The sequence below is a fragment of the Bombina bombina genome, chromosome 4 (genome assembly GCF_027579735.1).
Source record: "Bombina bombina isolate aBomBom1 chromosome 4, aBomBom1.pri, whole genome shotgun sequence".
Classification (NCBI taxonomy): Eukaryota; Metazoa; Chordata; class Amphibia; order Anura; family Bombinatoridae; genus Bombina; species Bombina bombina.
The window spans coordinates 87,801,800-87,809,745 of NC_069502.1; the positions used below are offsets into that span (position 1 = coordinate 87,801,800).

A 7,946-nucleotide genomic window follows, 5' to 3' on the forward strand; every position below is an offset into this window, starting at 1 on the left:
TTGTTGTGCAACACATAACTTACCACTTCTAATATGAGAGATGATGACTTGTAATACCTGATCATGTGCTATTCTTAGTACAGGGCCATAGTGTGGATAGTGTAACCTGCGCTATCAATATCACTCTACTTTCTAATCTAGACCATAGCTGATACAAGTACTGTATAGAAATAATAGTGAAGTCTCAAGTCTTAAGACATGCAAAGTCAATGTAATAAGTAATATGTGTAAGTGTTGATAATCTACCCCAGTGTTTTTCAACCAGTGTGCCGTGGCACACTAGTGTGCCGTGAGAGATACTCAGGTGTGCCGCGGCAGACTGACAACAGTGCGGGGGGTGTTTGTGAATGAATGTCAATATGTCATGTATAGTTTGTAGGAGGCAGTGGCGGTTCTAGACAAATTTTACTGGGGGGGCCAAGGTGGGGTCAGTGTTTAATCAGGGGGGCACATTAAAAAACGGAAACAAAATGATATATATATATATATTTATGTATATATATATATGTGTGTGTGTGTATGTATATATATATATATATATATATACATACATACATACACACATACATATATACATACATACATACACACATCTATACACACATCCATTCACATATATATATATATATATATATACACACATATACATACACACACACATATACATAAATACACACACTAAGTAGAATTAGAAAAATTAAAAAAAAGAAGAATATGCCCTTAACTAGTGCTACATAGTTCAGATAGCACATTCAGTGAAAATGGTGTCAAATAATTATGTACATATATTAGAAAAATAAGGAAAACACTCCAGCAGTCATTATAGAGTTGTGGAGATGAGAGGGCAGACTTACATCTCTTCTGGCAGTGTACAGGCTAGAGAGAACGTCTGCAAAACAAACCAGTGACACTTCTGGAACTCTTGTCTGCAGACTGCAGCTGTAAGACGCCCCGCCCCCACAACAACCTGGGAACTGTAGCACATCTCTGAAAGGGGAGGGGCACAAGTTTTACTTCACTTTGTTAACCCCACACTTTGACTAGACAGCGTTTCAGGGACATGGAAGCAGATAAATAGCCTTGATCTTGTCCGGAATTTTTCAGTCATCTCAGTGGCCAGCTCAGGGGGGGGGGGGGCACAGGGGGGCCAGGGACATTTTTACAGGGGCACTAGCCCCTGTAGGCCCCCCTGCAGAACCGCCCCTGGTAGGAGGCATGGCATGACAGCACAGTACAGTGTGTATATATATATATATATATATACTGTATATATATCCTGTATTAGGCTACAATGTGTGATTTTGTAAAATTTGGTGGTGTGCCACAGGATTTTTTAATGTAAAAAAGTGTGCCATGGCAAAAAAAAGGTTGCAAATCACTGATCTACCCAACCACTTCTGAAGAGGGTATAATAATCAGTATTCTTTATAATATTTCATATAAGGGATTTCAAAGTGAAATGTACCCATGCACATTTTATTTTTGACCTTTCTATTTTTTTAAAGGGACATTGTACACTAGATTTTTCTTTGCATTAAATGTTTTGTAGATAGTCCATTTATATATCCCATTTGGTAGTGTTTTTATAAAAATGTATTTTTATTTTTTAAGAACATTGTGCTGATTTTCAGACTCCTAACCAAGCCCCACAGTGCCAGATGTAGACACGCGTTTACAGACTCCTGCAGGCTCCTGTTTATGTTTTCTGTCTATTCATATGCAGGGAAGGGGGGAGGGGGAGTGTCTGCTATTTTTGTTTACCCAGTCCCTTTCAGTGGGTGTCCCAGACTACCTCATCAACAATGCTAAAATGCGAGCTTCTAAGTAAGTTTTTAGAAAAGTTTTATACTTGATTTTTAGATCAGTATCTGTTCATATTCTTCTTTATAGTAGTGTCTATTACATGCAGTTATATGAAAATTGGTGTATACTGTCCCTTTAACACACAGTGGGCAGTAACACTTTGTGATATTTCTCACGTTTGACAATTATTGAACTTGCAAATTTCTATAATAGTCCATTATCGTTCTCAATTTTTTAATTTCTTTAACCCCACAGATACCATATAGGTGGGCTGATCACATTGCCGCTTTAAAAAGGGACACATATGAAAAATACATAAGTCAGGGTTCTCATAATGGAACATTATTCCAAACCATTTCTTTAAACAGCCCTGACATATGTATTTGCCAATATGGTCAGCCTACATAAACATAAATGCTTAACAAGCGGTTAAACAAAGTAGCCAAGATGATTTATTGTTCTGTGTTTCAGAATCAATTGTACCATTTACATAAAGTCTCACTGTGTTTTTTTACTGCGGTCTCCCATATATGATGCAAAATGATCATCATGGAAAATTCCTTTAACTAAAGTGTTATTTAGTAAGGCTATATCTAATTTCATTACGATAGTAAACGTAAACCTCTGCTTTATCACCTTGCAGAGCAAACACTAATCATGAAACTTTGTAATGTGGCTTTGGCAGGATGAAACTCATAATAATGAAGGTACTACAAAAAGAATACTGTTTATTTTTGTAAACCAAGACTGAGAGGGTGTGTATTTCTGATTATAGGCCAGTGAAATGAACAGTTAAAAGGCAGAGGTGCAGAAACAGTAGGAAGTCACCCCTTGACCCCTTGCCAACAGCAAAAACAGGTTGAAGCACATCATTATTTATTGCCATTGGAGGTGGGACACATGCATTAACAAGGTGTTGCTTTAATTTATAACCTGCGAACTGAACGTTTGGCAAGATGTGAGATGGGAGGTGTCAAGGTTATGCAGAGGTTAAGATCCTGTAGCAATAGAGGAAATTTATATTATTATTTATTGTGCATTGCCAAGACACGGGCTTGTAGGAAATACGTTAAGCGTACGTCTATAGAGGTCATTTAAACCAGTTTATTATTATTAACATAAACACATATAGCAAATATAGCATTTTGCTGAATAAATTAAGTTTTTTATTTACTAGCTTTATGAAAAAAAAAAAACAGCAAGAATGTTAGATAAACAAGCAAATTAAAGTAACTGGTATGCAGGACAATTATGACAATCAGTATAATTAAAATGTCCTGTATGCAACACCTAAATACTTCTAATCCTTGTATCGGACCTAATGAAAATGTGTTTAAAAGGATTGTCTAGTCAAAAATAAACTTTCATGATTTAGATAGGGCATGTAATTTTAAACAGCTTTCCAATTTACTTTTATCATCAAATGTGTTTTGTTCTCTTGGTATTCTTAGTTGAAAGATAAACCTAGGAAGGCTCATATGCTAATCTATAAACCCTTGAAGGCTGCCTCTTAGCTCAGGGCATTTTGACATTTTTTCACAGCTAGTGTTAGTTCATGTGTGTCATACATATAACATTATGCTCACACACGTGAAGTTACCTAGGAGTCAGCACTGATTAGCTAAAATGCAAGTCTGCCAAAAGAACTAAAATAAGGGGAAGTCTGCAGAGGTTTAGATACAAGGTAATTACAGAGGTAAAAAGTATATTAATATAACCATGTTGGTTATGCAAAACTTGGGAATGGGTAATAAAGGGATTATCTATCTTTTTAAATAATACAAAAATTGAGTGTTAATTAAATGGAGAAATGAACTGAAGAGGAAGTGTGGGTGTTTTGTGGGGTAAAGCAGAATTTTTTTATTTTCTAATGATAAGTTGTGGGCATTTTTCTGATGTAAACTATTAAAGCTGGTGGGAAAGTTCCAAGAGTAGCTCAATGCTGGCTTAGAAACGGATATTGCTAATAGTACATCAATGACTAGCCATAAGGGACAACGTCAATGAATAATGTAAATAAGTAATACTTGATTAATAGCAATATTCTAATTGTACTTAAAAACATAAAAATTAAATTTAGATTGAGGTTTTCAGGTTTTGCCCAGTAAGCTGAGACATCCCAGAGATAGGGTTGCCACCTTGGCCATGTTTTCCTGGACACTTATGTCATGTATTGTGCTGTCCATCAGCACTAGTCACGTGATGTCCGGAGGCACAATACATGTTCCGCCCTGCTTACCCTGCAGCATGCGTAACTCATAAGTGCCCAGGAAAACATGGCCGAGGTGGCAACCCTACCCAGAGGTGGCCTAACTGATTCAAACGCCATAGCTTCAAATAGATTGTACTTTTATTAAGAAAGCCAGAATCATAGTGTTGAGGATGGTTTCACTCTGCACACTATAAACATTGGCATTTAGGATTAGATTGATTGATAGATAGATAGACAGATAGACAGCTAAAAAGGGTGTAAAAAAATCAACTGGCTATTTGATTGATTGATTGATTCATTCATTCATTCAATTATGGAGTAGGTTCCTGAAGTGAAAAGCAACACAAATTATAGTTTTAACCTTTTTTTTAAAAAAATATTTGTGCATGCAAATGCTTTGCATTGTAATGCTTAAATGCTAATATATAATATGGATTTAAATATGACTTTAATGTCCCTTTAACTACAATTGTATTGAAGTTTTATGTAAAAACAATAATAATAATAAAAAAACTTGTTCTTGTTAATAATAACATATAACCAGGGGTATAAATAAACCTTACAGGGCACCAGGGCAAGGGCTTTGACGGGCCCCTCATTTTAACAGTATCATTTTTGTTTGTTTGAAATCAGAAACTAAACCAGCAGTCACACTACAGCAAGAGGGGCTTCTTCTATGTGATTGTAGTCGCGTTCGGCAAACGCCGAGACCCAGTGCCAGTATAATCCCCTGAGTGATGACGTGGCGCTGGGAAACGTCACGATTTTGGGAACGTTAAGAAAATGCTCCCAAGCCACGTCATAGGGAGCTGAGACGCTCAGACGCTTGCTCTTCTCACTCCCAGCGTTACCAGCAATCTGGAAGCGCTGGGATTGACATCACCTGAGCATTCAGCGAATGCCCAGCACCTCGCTTGGAAGCCTTCCCTGAACGCTCCAAGCGAGGCTGGGCTCCCTGGAGGTGCTTGGCGAACGCAGATTGTGAGTCATTCTTCCCCTAGATTAATCTGCACTACCTGTACAAATATGGTGGCATTTTTGTTTTGTAAGGTCACACTGTGACAGCCTTCTTGGAAATCCTGACACCATATTTTAAACGCAAAGCCATACATGTTTTGTATGATGTGGGTGGTGCATGGGCCCAACCAGGCCCCTCTTTAGTGAAACCAATACTGATAGGAAGGCCAGATGGGCCGATATGGCCTCAGTCTCAATTGAGACCTCTGACATCCCTGTATGTAACATAAGAAATGCTCTATTCTGCCAAACGTCAAGTTGTGTTAATTTGCTTTTATTTATTTATTTTTTATCTACAATTTGAATAACATTTAAAGATTAAAAAATAAACATTTTTTTTTTTTTACCAAGCTAAGAGACTTTTTCTTGGGGGCAGATTTACCATTATAGAACGGATAAAGTTCACATGTAGTGTACGTGTACCCCCAAGATTGCAAATGGGGGGGGGGATTCACTCCCCATATTTGTTATTGAATGAGCATGCACGTGTGCAATGCTACCCCCCTGCACTCATGCTACCAATCACCAACTCGAAATTGGTAGAAAAGGTTTAGCAAGCAGCGGTTTAAATCTCTGCTTCATAAATATCAGTTGCAGGCTAATATATGTGAGTGTCTGCAACCAATTGGGGCATTTGACTTTTGATAAATCAACCTGCTAGTGCGTGAATTGTATTCATCTAATGTACAGCTCTACCATTGGCATCTCTCATATTTTGTGCAGTTTTGACGAATTAGTGCCCGGTTTTTAATAATCCTATTAAAAACAAGGGCACTTTAATTCATCAAAATTGACATTTCAACCATTTCAAGCTCCATCGATTCCCCCGGCCGTCGGAAGCCTCTGCTTACGTCAAAAATTACGAAGCCGGCATCCTCCAATCACGGGGTTCCCCGGGGGGGATCATGGCCTGAGGGAACGCTGTGATTGGATGAAGCCGGATTCATCATTTTTGACCCGCGAAGAGGGCTTGCGACGGGCGGAGGAAGCGCTGCAGCAGCTCTCAGGATTAAAAGGTAAGTTTTAGAAGAAAACGCTTGAAATGTCAATTTTGATGAATTAAAGTGCCCTTGTTTTTAATAGGATTATTAAAAACTGGGCACTAATTCATCGAAATTGACCTTCACTCTAAGTCCTTTAAATAACAAACTTTTCTGTTACTAGAGGAAAAAATCCCAGTGTAAACCGTCACTGGGGTAGATTCACTAGCACCTTCTCCAATCTATATACAGGTAGCCCTCAGTTTACACCGGGGTTAGGTTCCAGAAGGAATGGTTGTAAATCGAAACAGTTGTAAATTGAAACCCAGTTTATAATGTAAGTCAATGGGAAGTGAGGGAGATAGGTTCCAGGCCCCTCTCAAAATTGTCATAAGTAACAACTAATACATTATTTTTAAAGCTTTGAAATGAAGACTTTAAATGATAAACAGCATTATAAACCTAATAAAATAATCACACAACACAGAATATATGATTAAACTAAGTTAAATGAACAAAAACATTTGCTAAACAGCATTATAAACCTAATAAAGTAATCACACAACATAGACTTCACTTGCATTTTTCTGCAAACAGTTCTTTCTATGCATTCCAATCTGGACTGATTTATAGACAGGAAGATCTTGTTCCTTTGCAAGCTGCTGGATAGCTCAGGTCTGGTTAAACTGATTAATTTCAGGTTGTTTGGCTTTGCTGCAACACAAGCGGACAGCTCCACCTACTGGCTTTTTTAATAAATGCACTGCTTCTCAATGCTTTTCAATAGCAGTCACATGACTGGAAAAAAAGGTTGTTATTCTGAAACGGTGTAAATTGAACCGTTGTAAAACGAGGGCCACCTGTATTACACTAGGGAAGCCATTAGCTACTAATGCTAGACCACTTGTCAATCAGAGCTGCATGAATAATACAGGAAATAAGGAATCTTAGTGAATATAGTTTTTTTGTTTTCTTGTGGTAATTAATTCGTCAGGCAGTTTTATTCTACATGTGACTGTTTAACTGAACCTACATGCCTTAAACATTTCTAAAAGTGCATGTAATTCTATATTACAAACGCAGAATTTGTATATGAATAATCTGTAGCACAAATGTGCTTTCCTTTGTAAAAGCATTATGCCGATTTTTATATTACATCTGTTTAGCAAATTTCTATTTTTTGCTCAAACAACTTTGTTAGCGCCTCATAACAAATTTTAAATATAAAAATACAAAGCACAGCCATAAAATAGTGTGCAAATATAATACACAATATAATTATACACAATATAATTGTTACCTGTATCAAATACATATCTGATCTAACTACAAACCTTCTAATTATAGGTGTGTGTGTTCTGTAAGATTTTACTGGTACTATTAAACAACATTTATGGTTCTGTTATATAATCCAGAAATTATATTACAATACTTAAAAGTCAATCCAGAGAAGAAATAAAAAAAAAAATATGTCAGAAGTGGGATTCGAACCCACGCCTCCAGAGGAGACTGCGACCTGAACGCAGCGCCTTAGACCGCTCGGCCATCCTGACAGATACTTTCCAAATATTTGATAGGGTTTAGATAGTATACACTCACGCCTTTTAGTACGAGCGAATTCTTCTGAAATTGTATTGGTCATTTTTGTTAAAGAATTAAAATCTATTTTGGGACTGTACTCGTCTCTTACAACGCTTTTTTAATTCATGTATTCGAGGGAGGATTCCGAACCAGTTCACTTGACAATTAAAGCCCCGCCTTCAAGTCACATGACCTTGAGAACTGGCAAGATCCTGTTGCTAAGTTACAGAACTCCTCGCGCTGCTAGTGACAAATGGCGCTAAAGCCCGCCACAGGTCAGGTTGACAGCAACTTGCCTGGAAGGTGCTGAAGGGAGAAACGCGGGCTTTTTGCTCTTAGAAGTAATAAATGCC

The 7,946-nt window shown here is 37.5% G+C and overlaps 1 non-coding gene across 1 annotated transcript; it reads right to left on the reverse strand.

Annotated features, from left to right (window-relative positions):
• Positions 1–7,482: 7,482 nt before the first annotated feature.
• On the reverse strand, positions 7,483–7,565 carry TRNAL-CAG (transfer RNA leucine (anticodon CAG)). The gene has a single exon. It is a non-coding gene; the product is annotated as a tRNA-Leu (tRNA).
• Between the last annotated feature and the right edge of the window lie 381 nt (positions 7,566–7,946).